Below are 17501 nucleotides of genomic sequence, written 5' to 3'. Positions count from 1 at the left end.
ATTTTTCAATTCACCTCATACAAGTACAGAAATACAGTCTCTTTATCATGAAAGTTGAACTTACAAACATAGAATTATGTACAAAAAAATCTGCATTAAAAAACGAAACAGTGTAAATCTTTAGAGCCTACAAGTCCACTCAGTCCTACTTCTTGTTCAGCCAGTCGCTAAGACAAACAAGTTTATTTACATTTGCAGGAGATCATGCTGCCCGTTTCTTGTTTACAGTGTCAACTGAAAGTGAGAACAGGCATTCACATGGCATTTTTGTAGCTGGCGTTGCAAGGTATTTATGTGCCAGATATGCTAAACATTTGTATGCCCCTCCATGTTCGGCCACCATTCCAAAGGACATGCTTCCATGCTAATGATGCTCATTAAAAAAAATAATGCAATAATTACTTAGCAACTGAACTCCTTGTAAATAAGAAGCAGGCAGCAGTATCTCTTGTAAATGTAAACAAACTTGTTTGTCTTAGTGATTGGCTGAACGAGAAGTAGGACTGAGTGGACTTGTAGGCTCTAGAGTTTTACATTTTGTTTTTGAGTGCAGTTATGTAACAAAAAAATCTACATTTGTAATTTGCGCTTTCACAACAAAGAGATTGCATTACAGTACTTGTATGAGATAAATGAAAAATACTATTTCTTTTGTTTATCATTTTTACAGTTAAAATTTTTGTAAAAAGAATACAAAGTGAGCAGCGTACACTTTGTATTCTATGTTGTAATTGAAATGAATATATTTAAAAATGCAGAAAAAATCCAAAAATATTTAATATATTTCAATTGATGTTCTACTGTTTAACTGCAATTAAAACTACGATTAATCGTGATTAATTTTATTGAGTTAATCGCATGAGTTAACAGCGATTAATTGACAACCCTGCTTTCCATGCTTTTAGCTGCCAGGCCTCATCTAACGATGGATTTTACTATATGCCTAGTGTGATCTGTGCTGGACCAGGCTACTGAACTTTGATCAAGGAAAGGATTTCATCATGGATGGAACTGTGTGGGAAATAAACAAAAAATGCAACATGCATACACATAAAACTGGGGTGGGAGAATCCAGCAGTTTCCTGATTAGTGAAACATTGTGCAGCTTCCCATCAAAGGCTTTTCCATTTTCTGCTAAAGTGGGTGATGTCTGCAGGCAGAAGACTGCCATTTCCCTAAAGAGCTGCTTGTTTTCTCTGTGCTGACTGTGATTTTATTTTAACCCAGGGCAAATGTGTGAAATTTTCAGTTTAGTCTCAGGCTTTAATTCCACTTCTATTTTTTAATCAAGGAAACCTCCATTGGTGGAAATGGTGAAATTTTATTATTGGCCAGATTCACAAATAGTTACGTATATTTCTGCATTTCTGAGGCGATAGTTAGAATCATAGACATTTTTGGGGTGAGATTCTGACCCCGTTGAAGTTAGTGGGAGTTTTGCCATTGACTTTGGCTGTGCCAGGAATTCATTTTTGGCCTGGGTGTATAGCCTAAACCAGTTTAAAGGATTACAAGTAGTGGCTTGACACGGGTATGTTGGGTTTCCATTGTCAGGTCAATATCACGGAGATCCTGTTAATTTATCTGCTTCTGAGTGTCTGACAATAGACTAACCGATACTGTGCATTGGACTGTGGAGACTCTAGTTAACACGTTCACAGAGCAGAGACAGAGGGATCCACTGATAAGCACCCAACTTCAGAAAAGCAGGTGGCTTCAAGGTCTCAAGTTGAACACCCCAGGTCCCTAGGAACTGTTGGAAATTTGAACCTTTGAGTTTTGCTTGTTTTCTGCCCCAAGTCATGCAAATCTCTACCAGTTTCAGGTTTCTTTATTAAAGGTTCACACAGTTATAGCTAGTGGAACACATTTTCTCTAGTTATTTATGGCAGAGACTCAGAGAAATGGCGATGTCTAAAGCATCAGAACAAATCCATTTGTTATTTTAATGATCTACAGTTCAACTATACGACTAACTGAATCTGGCTAGGTTTCAACATCTGGATAATTTTCAGTAAAATGAAGTAATACGGACTGAATCTTGTTCTCCTGACTCCTGTGAGTGGTGCTTTTGGTTTTGGCCCCCAGACACCTATCAGTGTTTTTGGAACTGTAAGGAGCGTCTAATATGGGTAGCTAGATTCTTCTTTTTCTTCGTCTCTGGACAATTGTTCAGGTTTCATACAGCTCCTCTTTCTGGGCAATGATATAAGAATAGATTTAATGCAATAGTAAACAGGTCCATAAACAGTACAAAGTAATCCTTATCTCACCATTCATCATTTCTTTATAATGCAAATATTTTTACAGGAGCTTTAACTACTCAAGGGACCACAAATCCAGATTAAACTTTATCTTTGAAGCGATTTTAGGAATATATTACTTTAAATCATTCTATACTTCAGTAAACTCCAGATGCACCCAGCTGGTCTGACTCTCATCTCTTTTACAGAGTTCTTCATACCTTTGTGGTTCCCTTGACTTAACTGGGGCAGCTCCTGATTTACACCGTAGTGAGAGAAGAATTAGACCTTGCTCTGTTGCATTATACTATTTCTTGTCACAGACCGATTCTAACGTAGACCACTAAAGGATCTTATTCTCCTCACACTTACACCATTTCTGCAGTATAACTCCATTGATTTTATTGGGGCTGCTCCTGATTTACGATGGTGTAAGTGAGAGGAGAATCAGGTCCTTAAAATTTGTGTTTTTCCAGCTCAGGACCTTTGACTTGGGATTGCCACACCCAGATAGTGAGCCAGATTTCAGTGTCAGTTGCAGATTCTGATGTCAGTTACACCAATGTATGTCTAAAAAACTCCATTGGCATCAGTGCTCCAGAATTACACTGGTTTAACAGAGATTAGAAATCGGGCCATGTTTTAAAATTGACATAATCATAAAGAAAGGTCTAATATCAAGTATATAGTAGTATTTACTTATAATAAGTCAATAATATATGTTCTTCTTCGAGTGCTTGCTCATATCCATTCCAGTTAGGTGTGCAGGTGCCGCGTGCACGTTCGTCGGAGAAACTTTTACCCTAGCAATACTTGGTGGGCTGGCAGGTCGCCCCCTGGAGTGGCGCCATTATGGCGCCTGATATATACCCCTGCCGACCCAACCGCTCCTCAGTTCCTTCTTACCGCCCGTGTCGGTCGTTGGAACCGTGGAGCGCAGCTTAGCTGACCTCCGCTTCCCTAGCTACTCGTAGTTCTTGTGTATTTAGATATATAGTATAATCCTTTTATATATATATTTATCTATACTTATGCGTTTTTCTTTGCTAGCATAGTTAGTTTAACCATAGTTAGCGGGGTTCGGGGAGTAGCCCCTCCCCGCAACCGCTGCCGGAGCCCATGCCCGGCACACCGGTTCTTAGTCCGTGTTTCGCCGGCCTCCGGCCGTTGCTGACAGAAGATCCACATGACTCCTGTTTACGGTGCCTTGGGGGATCGTATTTCACAGCTAAGTGCCCCATTTGCAAGGCGTTTTAAGCCGAGAACAAAATTGAGCGGCACTTTCTTTTCCCTCCACCTTCTGCACCGAGCGCTGGCTACTCGGCGGACAGAAGCGCCTCCTCGGCACCGGACCCCGTCGGCACCGGCCGTTTCCGGCACCAACGTCGACTCGGCACCGCTCCCTCTCTCTGGGGTGAGAAAGCCACGACTCCTCCTACCAGTGCCCGACAGCTCCCCGGCACGCGCTGTGGTTGAGCTCCCTGCTCCTGCTGCTTCTGTGCCAACTGCACCGCAGCCAAGAGAGCTCGTTTACGTCGGATTGCCAGGCACCAACACCTGCAGAGTCACTGAGGACGCCGGCACCGTCATCCCTTGATTCCGGTCCCGCGGGCTGTTGAATCCAGTGCCTGCCTGCTCCCCGGCATGGGCCGTGGTTGAGCCTCCTGCTCCTGCTGGCTCCATGCCAACTCCATGCCAACTGCACCGCAGCCAGAGAGCTCGCCTAGGTCGGATTGCCCTCGGCACCGACACCTGCCGCAGCACACGACAACGTCGGCACTGTCATCCCATCCTCGTCCCGGTCCCACAAGGGCCGTTGAATCCAGTGCCTGACCGCTCCCCGGCACGCGCCGTGGTTGAGCTTCCTGCTCCTGCTGCTCCCGTGCTAACGGCACCGCAGCCCGTAAGTCAAGAGCTCATCTAAGACTCATCGCCCGGTCACCGACACCTGCCGCGGCACCGACACACGTTGGCACCGTCGATCCCAGTCCCACAAGGGCCTTCGAATCCGGTTGCCTGACAGCTCCCCGGTACACACTGTGGTCGAGCTTACTGTTCCCTCCACGCCGGAGACATTTCCAACGACGAGGGATCTCGTTGCCGTGACAGAGTGGATGCTGCCTGAACCCCCAGCACTGCCGGTACGGCTACTACAGTCTCTTGGCAAGCCTCCTTGATACGACCATCCTCTGTCGGCGCAGCAGAGCGGCACCGTGTCATGATCACGGTCCGCAGACGGTCCAGGTTCCGTCGGCACTCCTGCTTCCGATGCCACTTGCAGTCCCGACGCTGCTCTCCTCAGCACCGGTCACCAACTCGCCGCACAGGTCGGTATCCCGTTCACCGACCCCGATAATCCCGGCACCGTTCCGGCTCCCAGCACCGCTACAGGCACTGTGACTCCTGTAGCCGCTCCCAACCTCGAGATCTCAGGTCGACTTCCCAGCACCGCTCTGGTCGCAAGTCCGGATCTCGTTCCAGGTACCAGTGCGCCTTGCGGTACCGGTCCCAGGTGCAAGTTGGGCAAGGTCTGGTAGAGTCAGACTCTCTGCTCATGATCTTTCAGCACCTCCATGGCCATCCAGACATGCATCAGTGTCTTCCCTCGCGGACAGCTCTTATGCTCAGGACCGCGATTCTGGTGTGCCCACCAACAACCTGAGAGCCCATCAGGCTCTCCTATGGAGGGTAGCACTCAATGCGGACCTCCAGCTGCAGGAGTCCGGAGGTAGGGGACCCGGTAATGGACATTCTATCGCTGTTTGCCCCGCTAGAGGGGCCCTACCCTTTTATTCGGACCATCCAGGCGAATGCCGATACTCTATGGAGGGTACAACTACTGGTCTGTCCATCCTCCTCCCTGCGCACTAGTCATTCAGTTGGTCAAGAAAAAGGGATGGCATGGTCAACAGGTGCCAGCCATGAAATCGAAGGGGCTAGGCGAATGACCCTACTCAGCCGCAAGGTGTATTCTGCAAGGCTCTTATAGCCCTGCGTGGCAAATCAATAAGTCCTGCTTAGCCCCTATAATCATAACACCTGGATAACGGGGGATAATATTATGGAGCTTCTCCATCAAGACTCCGGCCAAGAGTTCACTGCCCTCTTGAAGGAAGGGAAAAAGGCGGCTAGACCTTCTCTTCAGGCCTCCGTTACCATGAGGAGCATCTCATGGCTTCCGGTTTCAAACCTCTGGCCTTTCACAACTTACCATTTGTTGGTAAAGGCCTTCTTTGCGGTGAAATCAACCCAGGCTACAAAGCCTGAGAGGGCAACAAGGTCTAATGAGCTCTCTCTCTCGGCATGCATACGCCGACGACCTAACGCAGCCTTTCCATCCCCAGCCACACACCACACTCTGTGGCTAGCCACAGATAGGGCTTTGGCAGTTTGGCGTGACTGAGGTGGTCGCAGACGACTGTCAGGACCCTAGAGGGCCAAGATCGAGGCCCCTTCACAATCACGATCGGGCGACCAAAGAAGAACTTTCAAAGGTGGCACCGAGGGCGGCGTACTGGTTACAAGCGGCTTACCACTCCTACTTCCTCTTGGCGTGTCCCAGTTAACTTCAGTTCGCGGTCCCTGCACATGGTGGAGTTTGGGTGCCACCCTCCAATTTGTTCCAACCCTGTCCCTTTCAGGGACTCCTCTCGGGCGTAATTCCTCTTACAAGAGGCGCAGACGCCGATGGAATGAAGGGGGCAACTATTCCTAATCCCCGACTCGTACGGAGGTCTCAGACCGCTATCCTACACCTACGAGGACTCAACCAGTTTATGTTAAGGGTTGAAGTTCCTCATGGCATCCCTGGGAACCATTATCCATCCTTAATCCTGGAGGCTGTATGCCGCCTCAATATGAAGGACGCGTACTTTCACATTGCCATCTTTCTCCGCACAGGGAGATACCTCCGCTTTCTAGCCAACCTTGGTACTTCCAGTTTACGGTCCTTGCTGTTTGGCCTTGCTACAGCCCCACAGGCATTAACCGAGTGTGTGGCCGTAGTTGCCACCCACCTCCGCCGACGTCGGATATGCGTTCCGTATCTGGGCGATTGGCTTATCTGAGGAGACTCCAAGACACAAGTCACTCAGTGTGTGGCATCGTCAAGGACCTATTCACATGTCTAGGCCTGATGGTCACTACGGAAACATCACTCTGATTCCCACTTGTCTCGGTCTCCGGGTCTCACGGCTTCTTGCTAGTTTGTAACCAAACACGCTAAGCTCTGCCTCTGTCATCTCCAGTTTGGCTCAAATTGGCGTACCGCCGGATAGGGCCCAATGGTCACCATAGTCACCATTCCCTGAGCATCCTAGGCTCCCTAGAAGGTGGCTAACTCCCTCCCTGGTGTGGCCAGGGTTGCCGCTCTATCCGTCCCAGCCTCACTGTCCTGACGATGGAGGCGTCATCTCTCAGCTCAGGTGCTCACCTCCAGTGACCTTCGAGCTTAAGGCCTTTGGTCTTCCCAGGGGCTGGTGTTCCACATCAATGTTCAAAGATGAGAAACAGTCTGCCTGGCGTGCAGGGGTCCAGCAGCAGCTGCGAGGCTGTAGCGTCTCAGTGTTTACAGCCAACGCAAACGCCATGTACTACATAGACAACCTGGGAGGACATGGTCCTCCTCCTTTTGTCAGGAGTCCATCCATCTCTGGGACTTTTGCGTATAGCCCACTGATAAATCTGGTAGCATCCTTTCTCCTTGCAATTCGACTCAGCAGGGTTTTCTGTCTCTCTCATGAGTGGTCGCCCTGCCTGATGTGATGCATTTTGTGGCCAGAAGTGGGGTTTTTTCCCCCACATACGGACCTGTTTCACTTACCGCAAGAACGGGAATGTCCCGAGGTCCTGCTCCTTCTAAGGTCTCTCCCCGGACCATGATCTCGGACGCTGTTCCTCATGCCGTGAAGGGCCAACACCTTTATGCCTTCCCGCCGTTCCCCCGCTCATTGGGTCCTGCTCAAACTTCGCAGGAGCAGAGCGCACATCATCATGATCACTCTAGCGTGTTTCAGGCAGCACTAATACGCCACGTTGCTCGGCCTGTCAATAGCCTGCCCAATTACCCTGGCCACTCCACCCAGACCTCGTATCTCAGGACCACGGCAGACTTCAACCGCCTGGACCTGCAGTTTTCCTTTCTTCACCTCACGGTGGTGGCTCCCTACGTGACTATCAGGGTGGCAGGATGCCTTCCACCTGGTCAACGTACCTGGCCAGGTGGAAGGGTCTCTCCTACAGGTGCGAAATGCTTAAATCTTACTCCTTCTGGGAGTCTCGATCCCTCTATTTTGGACTACCCTCCGGCCCAGCAACAGCAGGGCTAGCGGTGTTCGCCGAAGGTACACTTGGCAGCCATCTCTACCTTCCATCCAGGCTAAGGTGGTCGTTCTGTGTTCTCACACTCTATGGTTTTCGGGGTTCCTCAAGGGCTTGGAGCGCATACACCCTTAGGTACGCCGTCCAGCCCCAACCTGGAACCTCAACCTGGCTTAACCAGACTTATGTCTCCTCCATTCGACCCCGTTAGCGACCTGCTCGCTGCTATACCTGTCTTGGAAGACAGCTTTCTTCGTAGTCATTACATCGGCCAGACGAGTCTTCGAGCTCAGGCTCTTATGTGGTTCCACCATGCTTTATGTTTACAAAGACAAGGTTGCAGTTACGGTCCACACCCGGCTTTCCTCTCCTAAGGTGGTTCGGCCTTTCGTGTTACCACACTCAACTGACGGGGACAACAATTGCACTCCCTGGACATCTGTAGAGCGCTCACTTTATGTTGAGCGGAAAAACCATTTGTAACACGCCCCAACTCTCGGTCGCAGTAGCAGTCCGAAGGAAAGGCCTACCTGTTTCCTTTCAGTGGATTCTCATCTTGGGTGATAACGTGCACCCGCACTTGTTTATGATTTGGCTCACATTTCCCCAAGCCACATCCATGCATTTCTACAGGGCTCAGGCTTCATCTGCCGCCTTGCTAACTCGTGTACCTACCCACGAGATCTATCGCGCAGCTCCATGGTCCTCGGTCCATACCCTTGCTTCGCATTATGCTCTGGTTCTACAGTCAAGAGATATTGCAGCCTTTGGCTCTGCAGTTTTACATTCTGCCATTTTTCACTCCGACCCACCGCCTACATAAGGCTTGGGGAATCACTAACTGGAATGGATATGAGCAAGCACTCGAAGAAGAAAAGACAGTTACTCACCTTTGTAACTGTTGTTCTTCGAGATGTGTTGCTCATATCCATTCCACACCCCGCCCTCCTTCCCCATTGTCGGAGTAGCTGGCAAGAGGAACTGAGGACGGTGGGTCGGCAGTGTATATATCAGGTGCCATAGTGGCGCCACTCCAGGGGGCGCGACCTGCCGGCCCACCGAGTGTTGCTAGGGTAAAAGTTTCTCCGACGAACATGCACGCGGCGCGGCGCGCACACCTAACTGGAATGGATATGAGCAACACATCTCGAAGAACAACAGTTACAAAGGTGAGTAACCGTCTTATTCAGTATAAATTATAATTGGGACTAATGAGGAGAATTATTACTTCTTTCTCTTTAAAAGCTTGTTCTTTTACAATGAAACCCTGGGCACCAGTCTGTTTAAATGCCTTTATGATCATGAATACTGTGATGGGATAGAAAAGTTTTATCTAAGCAAAAAAAACAAACCCCAAAACCCATCCTACTGAAGACTCCTATAAAGAGCTACTGTAGAGTCATTTAAATTGTAGGTGTATTTTGTTATTGCTGGAATTGTACTTGCTTCACCACATTAATTTGTCGCATGAAATTTGAGGCTTCAAGGTTGTGCAGCAATGTCAAAACCAAAGGCATGCTACCTTTTGAAGAGGCAGTTGTGTGTCTATCCAGATCTTCTGGACTTAGGCCCAAGTAACTCTGACTTGGATGCAATACAATATAACTGTTCATGTTAGAGTAGTGCCTGGAAGTCACAACAAAAGCCAGGGCCCCTTTGTGGTAGTACCATATGGACACATAATAAGAGGCAGTCCCTGTTGCTATAAATTTACAATCTAGCTATTCAAGGGAAGTCTTAACGTCTGCATTTTATGGATGGAGAATCAAGGCCCTGCAAGTTTGTGACACAGGCTCACATAGCAAGTCTGTGTCAGAATTAAACCCCACCCTCCTGAGTGTAAGGATCCAGGGACTAAAACCCAGGTCTGAAGAGCCTGGGACAGCTGATATTCCCACAGTGCCATCAGGAGGCAGTGGAGAGGCACAGCCAGGGAGCTCTGTAGAGAATAGGCACCACAGAAAGTACCACCCAAGAGACCCAGAGTGACTGCACCCTGAACCTCTCTGATTGGCGAAGCGCCCTATTTAACCCTGGAGGATGTCCCATGAAGTTGTGTGGGCCTGCTGTGACTCCAGACCTTATCTTGTCTCCTGAGCTCTGGACTCCGATCCCTGCTCTCCGACCCCAGCCTGACTTCGCTCCCGACTCTTGCTTATTGAACCCAGTGCCAGCAGTTCCTCTAACTCCTGCTCACTGACTGTTGTCCGTGACATGTGGACCACAGGTCAGCTGTGACCACTAGGCCAGACCACCCATACCCTTACACAGAGTTTCATTCCAGGGCTTCCAGTACCAGATCATTCCCTGATAATAAAGGGTTGTCCAAACTGGGAAATTAATTTGGATTAAGGTAGGGAGTTAATTTAAAGTACAGTAGCTATTCCTAATTAATTCCACATGTGGACATTCTTATTCAGGAATAAGAGTGTCCACAGACAGGACTATGCAGGAATAGTTATTGTAGAATTGTTATTCCTGTGTAGATATTCCAGGATAACTCCATGTGTAGACTAACCCAAAACATCAGTGGTGCTTGCCTGGCCTGCACATACCCCTTAGAAATTATATGTTGTGTGTCCAATTTCCTTCCTTCTACTGTAACTCCTCACCTAAAGTCATCCTGGTTAACATTGTTTCATTGTTATATTGCTGATCAATTAAGGAACATGCTCATTTAAAGTTGTGCAATGCTTTCTTATAATGTTGTGTGGCAGCCACCTGCTTTGTCCACTGCTTGCAGGAAGAGCAGCCCGTTGCAGCTAGCTGGTGCGGGCTTGGAACCAGGGTGGGCAGTCCCCCTATCAGCTCCCCGCTCTCCTAAGTTCCCTGTGCAGCAGCTGCCGAGCAGGCTAGCAATTGCTGGCAAGTTAGCTGTCCCTCCCCCCACTGCCATGTGCTGCTCCTGCCCTCTGCCTTGGAGCTGCTCCCGGAGACTCCTGCTTGCTGTGCAGGGGAGGGAGGAAGAGGGAGGGTAATGTCAGGGTGTCAGCCTCCCCCCTACTCCTCCTGCCCCCTGCTTACCCCTTCTCCATATAGAGCAGGGTGGGGACAGACTGGGCTCAGGACAGGGAGAGCTTGCTGACCACAGCTGCTGTCTCAACTGCCTGATCTTTTTAAAGGCAGTGTACTTAGAGTGGGGTCAGCGTACTTAAAGGGGCAGTGCGCATCTCTCTCTCTCCAACATACACAGGGCGTGTCTCTGTCTCTGTCTGCTATGCTGTCTCCCCTCCCTCCATTCGTGCTGCCTTGTAGAGTGTGAGGCCACATTAACAACAATGTGTTAACCCTTGAGAGCTCAGCCGAATTCTAGTTCATCATTTAGCAGTAAGGCATTCCTTGGGAAATATTCCACCTTCTTCCACCTCTGACTGCACCACCTCAGCCAAGCTTCACAATCATCATTGCTGTGTACAGTATTAAATAGTATTAAATTACTTGTTTAAAACTTATACTCTGTGAGTGTGTGTGTGTATATATATATAAGTTTTTTTTGTCTGGTAGAAAAAAAAATTCTCTGGAACCTAACCCCCCCATTTACATTAATTCCTATGGGGAAATTGTGTGTTTGTGTTTACCGCGCTCTGCTCATTTGCCCCTTCTCCAACATAAGGGAACTGCATAGTTCAGACACTCCAGCGTGGCCATGCAGGGACATTTATTATTTCCCACTCACATAGGCTGGGAGCAAATCCCCAGTGAGGGTCACTTGAGTTTTCTAGTGGGATAGATGAAGCAGCTAATGGCACCATAGTCTATATGGAAGGAACATAGATGGAGGTTGCTGTTAGAACTACGGTCCTTGTAGCTGTTTCTTGTTTGGTATACAGCAGGAAGCTTCAGCTGGCCAGGTTACGGTTAGGGCTGCAAAAGATACTGGGGTTAGGGATGTAAAAGAGTAGGGCTCTCGGGGCTAGTTTAGAGTCCCCAGCCAGACTCGAATAGGGACCTTTTAACTCCACTAGCACGGCAGGAAAGCCAATATCACCTCAGACTACTGCGGCTCAATCACCGAGAACAGAATGTGGTTGTTTGACAGTAACAGAGAAGCAGCCTGGGTCCATTTTAGCAGAGCACAGAAGCACTAGCTGAGATTCACATGATTTACATTCCAGTAACAACTGGGACTGAACATTGCACTCGTCCCACGTCCAGGACATGGCACCAGTGCACACAGACACTCCTGGACAAAATTCTGATATCCGAGGAGCCAATGACAACTCTAAGGTCTGTTGTCCCATGAACAGACTTTGAACCCTTTTAATACCATTATTTATATTACACTGAGATCGGGGCCCTGTTGTGCTGGGTGCTGTATATATACATTGTAAGTTCTTCTTCTTACTGTCTAAGGGCCCGATTCAGGAAAGCATATAAGCACGTTTACTTTTAACCATAAGCTGCTTATGTCCCATTGAAGTAATTTTCTGAAAAAGGATGGACTTAAGCATGTGCTTAAGAGTTTTCCTGAGTCAGGGCCTAAATAAACAAGGCAGGCAAACGGAAGGAAAAAGGAAGTATTATTATTTCCATTTTACAGAAAGGGAACCAAGGCACAGAGAGATGAATTGACTTATCCAAGATCATCGAGGAAACCTGAGATAGAGTGGGAATCAAACCTAGATCTCCTTGCTGAATCTTGCAATTTTACCCTAAGTTTTCTCCTGTTTGGGTGTTTTACTTAAATCCTCAGCACCTGGAGGCAAGTAATTAGGTGACAATCTCAGTGTCAATTAACACCCCCCCCAACATTTCCAGCCCTGAAAAGCCCAAAAATATCATCTAAGTGAAACATAAAGGTTCAGATATCAGATAGTAAATAAAACACTTTTGGTTTTCTAATCTCATGATTTTTAAGTCAATCTCATGATTTGTGAGAGGCTGACATAATGGCAATGCTGAAATCAAGTGCCTTCACCCCAGGACCATCCGACCTCCCCTAGTGCACATTCACTGCATCTCAGAGCTATACAACGTTCATTCTTAGTCCCAGGGGCGGCTCTAGCTTTTTTGCCACCCCAAGCAGAGCAGGCAGGCTGCCTTCCGCGGCGTGTCTTCGGGAGGTCCCCGTCACACGGATTCGGTGGCTTATCTGCAGGAGGTCTGCCGGTCCTGTGGGTTCGGCGTACTTGCTGCCGTATTGCCGCTGAATCCGCGGGACTGGGGATCTACCGCTGGTGCACCACTGAAGGCGGCCTGACTGCCGCCCTCACAGGGACCACCAGGCTGCCCCCTGCAGCTTGCCACCCCAGGCACGTGCTTGGAGTGTGCACTGGTGCCTGGAGCTGCTGCTGGTTAGCCCTGGTGGCTCCTGAGACAACAGAGTTTAGAAACGCATCCTTCAGATCACTATCTCATTACAGACTTGGACTTGAATATCTCAGAGCTTCTATCAGCCTCTGTCTTGTGAGCTACTAGAGTTAAAGATGAATGTAGGGGCCTGATTTACTACTTTGTTACTCTGGTTTTATGCCAGCGTAGCGCCAACACTGGAACCAAACCAGTGTTAAATTAGACTAATGCCACGGTGAATCATGGCCTTTATACAGAAATTCCACACCCTGATCATGATATTGCTGGCTGGTGTGGCAGAGGCAGGACAAGGTCAGCCTGGGATCTTTAACCCTTTCCTGTTCTGGGAACAGTGTAGTTTGGTATTTTTCCCTACCCCACAGCAGTAACATAAGCAGAAAAGGATGCCCATTTAAAGGGGATTTGGAAAGGGAAGAATCCTTTTCAGTTAAATAAATGTTTGTAGTAATAGTCTTTAAATGACTTTTCACTTTCCGCTAATATTCTTCTCGATGACAAAGGCCAGAGGGAAGAAGAAGCATTTAGAAGTATGTTTACATACTGCAGATTAGGACACTACTAATAGTTTATTTTGAATAGAAAGAGCCAAGTATTCTAAACAAGGCCTCAATTTAGTAAAGCACTTAAGCCTACGCTTAACTTTAAGTAAGTGCTTAGGGCCCAATGACTTCAGTGATTTAAAGTTAAGCACATACTTAAGCAATCTTCCTGAATAGGTTTTGTTTTTTTTTTGAATAAAGACCTGACATGGGGATGTCAGCTAGTGAGTAATTGCAAACACAAAAACATTTCCCTGAATTTGTAGGGGGAAAATGATGCATTGCACTTGAATTTGGGAGCAGTGTGTCTTTTTTAACTGGGCAGGTCCCATATTTTTACCTGGATAGAATTACTGAAAATAATTATTTATTTGCATATTCATTTTTCTGCATCATTGCCCCAACATGTGCACTTAAAATGCACTCTGAAAATCTGGCAGCATTGTTTTTTCAGGGGAAATTTGAATTCTAATTCAAAACATCAACCCACAATTTCTTTGAAAGTACATCTGCTGCCATCATGCTTCTAACTGTAATGAAGCTCAGCAAGTCTGTAGCAACCAAGAATACATGTAATTTAAGGGATATTGTAACATTTGATTAAGTGCAGCAGTAATAACTACAAGCCGATGCCCTGCAGGCATGACAAGAGGCAATTATGTTTTGAGGTCAAAAGTGAAGGGGTCAGGAGGAAAGTGAAAGATTTTGATGACTTGTTTAATTTTCCAACTTGAGAAATTAACAAAGAAGAAGAAATTCTGTATTGCCTAGATAAATCCTGTCATTACCTGTTACCATCTCACCCTCAGTTACCGCTTGGCCCTGTGTAATTTCAGCAGCACGAGGTTCCATCGCAGGTTGTCCTGGATGTCGTTACAAAAGTAAAATTGTCACCACATCTGCCTTCAGCGGTGTTGAGTAAAACACCGTGCTGCTGTTCTTACTGAGCGCTAACCGATAAGCAAGGTAATTGAAATTAAACAGAGGATGGATAATAGGACAGTTCTAACATTCAGATGTGAAGAGACTCTAGCCTCTTATCCTTGATTTTCGCACCTCATATCCTTTAGGTCAAGATTTAAAAAAATAAGAGATTCCTGCATCTGCATTTAGGCTCCTGAATAAGGCACTTGATCTGAATATCTGAATAAGGCACTTGATTTCAAAAGGAGCAGTCAGGTACTGAGCTATTTTGAAAATCAGTGTGGCAGGAGGCATTTCAGAGTCTTTGCAAGTTCTCACAACATCCAGGAGTCATGTTGAGTCTGTGTCATTCCTGATTTTGTCTGAAATAAAGCACTTTCCCCTGCTCAGATGATGTGTGCCCCTGGATGCTCCCCACTCCTGCCCTACAAATGGACAGTCAGGTCACTTATTTAGGAACCTCAGTAAGGATCTGTGTGTGAGATGGAGATTGTAAAGATGGGTGGGGGAGGCATTGTTTTGAAATTGCCTGGCTCACTGGTGGTAGGTTGTACTAATTGCTGCTGAACTCTGAGGGTATATTTTTAAAGTTATATCAAAGGAGCCTATAATATATGGATAGGCAGCTTTTTTTAAAACAAAAAGCATTTCTATAAATCAAACTATGGGATGCTTGTAATGAGTGTTATCCTTCATGTTTAGATTTCAACATATGTGATTTCATAGCAGAAATTTTTGCAATTCATAGAGAAATCAAGGGAAATTGCTTAAGTGAGGTTATCATATAGGACCAAAATATTAAATAATAATAATAGTTTTGCTTAAAAGGATCTCAAAATATCAGACACTTGAAATATTTACTGCGGCCATGATGAAAGATGAACATGATATGGGCTACACTAATATTTGGAGGAAGCAGGAAAGGGAAATTAATAGTGGTTTCCATAAAACATAGAAGCCTTTGGTTATCACACTGTGGTATCTGAGATACTTAATTATTTCCACTCTCTGTTGGACAGAAAAGGTATCTATGGTGCCTGAGATATTTCCTCACACTAGACCTAGAACATAACCATAGTCACACAGCACATGTGGTATCTCTATGTTAATGTTGTCTTTTTGAGGACCAACACTCATGTCCCTGGGAAGTTATTGTTTGAGTAGCCTAGGTCAGAATACTATTTTCCAGTACTTTATAAATAATGTCTGGTCATGTTTGAGTCTGGCACAATGTGTGCTAGGGCAGTGTGTGCTCCCTACTTAATGGGAAGTAAACCATAAATGTTTCTTTGGAAGCGCTATATTTGGGGATTAACTTTGAGTGTTCGGCAGATCAATGCCGTGCAGACTCCATCTTCCTTGTGTGTCTTACACTAGAGGTAAGAAACTGAAATGTACTCTCACACCTCCTTGAAAAACATGCACAGTGCTTTTATTAATCCTCTGTACATTCACGGTAATTGCAAAATCAAATTCTGCAGCATCATGAGCCCAAATATCGAACTGTTACTGTCTGTAGAGTCAACCTCCGTAGCGTCAATTTGAGATTAGAACAATAGGGTCAGATTGAAATTCTTCAGTTAAACAAATATTCTAACAAAACCGTGTTATTAGTAACAACTCCCCATCTTCAATTTACATCCGTTGTGATACGAATGAGGTTCAACAACATACGCTCAAGTTTGCCATTCGACAAATTTGTCAGATTTGTAAACGTGAACACCAGATTGGTTAATTTCTCTTTGTTTAGATTTGGTATTCTCTAGCAGCTTCATTTTGAACTCCAATTTAATTTAATAGCATAGATTTGTTTAAATAAATAAAATAACCCAACAACTCAGATCAAGTATAGAAATCAAAAGCAGGAACCTAGTTTGGAAAGTATTTGGTTTAGAGCTCATGTATATTGAGCCGGCTACAGGGATGTAAGAGGTACTTAGACCATGTCTCTCAAGCTGCTGAGGTCCATGTATGTGCCCAAAACCCCCAAAGTGGGGCAAACAATGTCCAAAATATCCCTCTTCATTGCAACTTTCCTCTTCGTTGTGTGTAAAACACAGATGGCTACTGTCTGCCCTAAGAGAAAATCCAGATTGCCAGAGGAGCCAGCCAACAAACAACGCTCCAGAACTCAGCCAAAAACAGCAGACATTGTTTGGACTCTTCATCTTGCCACTATCTCTGGCAGCTGATAAGACTTCTCTGAGGACTTGGCTCTAGGAGGGGATGAAGTCGGCCCTATCTCCGTGCTAAAATCCACCGTTCTGCTCAAAAAGTCAGTGATAGGTATAAACATTGCTTCAGTGAGAACTTGCACAGCTCTTTCCCAAAACCTGGCTGCCTTTGAGAGGGCCCAACACCAAAGAAAATGTGTGCAAACAAGAATACTTCCCTGATCCCTTTTTAGCCCAGTGTTCCACAAAGTAGGGTGAACTTTCAGACCTTGTACCTTTGCAATTAGAGCTGTGCAAACCCTTCCAAATGTACTTTAAAACGGAGTTGCATGTTTTTTTGTGTGCGCTAACCACCTGGGTTGGCAGGCACTGATGTTCCAACATGTTCATGTGTGAGCAAACATGGTTCCCATCCCTCCTGCCCTCTATGGTTGAGTTGAACTCTCTGGAGAAACTAGGGTGGCCATCACATGACATAATCTTTAATGGAAGATTAATTTTGAATTCTTGGAGTCTTTAGGACAATCCTGGCAGGTTGACAACCATAGGTGCAACAGAAACATCAAGAAAACAATAGAATTCTGATCTCTGAGAAAGACTGTTCCTTGTGTAAAACTGGGATACATTTATTTTATGAGCTAAAACATGAAATAATACTAAGTCAGATAATTAGAGAAGGAGTGCACAGTCCTCTTTCTGGAATTCACAAGGATTAGGCCACAGCTCTGATACAACAACAGAACTCTGATCTAGGGTAATCCATACCAATATCTAAATGCCAGAATATATTTACTGGAGCCAAAGTAGAAATGCATGACAAGGTAGTGTGCACTGATAGAACACTATACAGAAATGAATATAATATCCTCAGATGCTGCTTGCCAGTCAGTCACTCAGACACAGGGGTGAGGACAGGAAGAAAATATATTTTCCCTGGCTGGATCAGAGGACCCTTCTCTTACTTCTTAAAGCGAGAAGAAATGGCTTCT

The 17501-nt window shown here is 46.2% G+C and overlaps 1 protein-coding gene across 1 annotated transcript in view; it reads left to right on the top strand.

The window, feature by feature from the left end:
- Window positions 1–17501, top strand: part of ADGRL3 (adhesion G protein-coupled receptor L3) — an 836368-nt gene that overhangs the window by 343424 nt on the left and 475443 nt on the right.

This window comes from Chelonoidis abingdonii, chromosome 5, assembly GCF_003597395.2.
Source record: "Chelonoidis abingdonii isolate Lonesome George chromosome 5, CheloAbing_2.0, whole genome shotgun sequence".
NCBI lineage: Eukaryota > Metazoa > Chordata > Testudines > Testudinidae > Chelonoidis > Chelonoidis abingdonii.
Note: the sequence above shows the minus strand (reverse complement) of the source record. Positions and strands in the feature narration are given on the sequence as shown.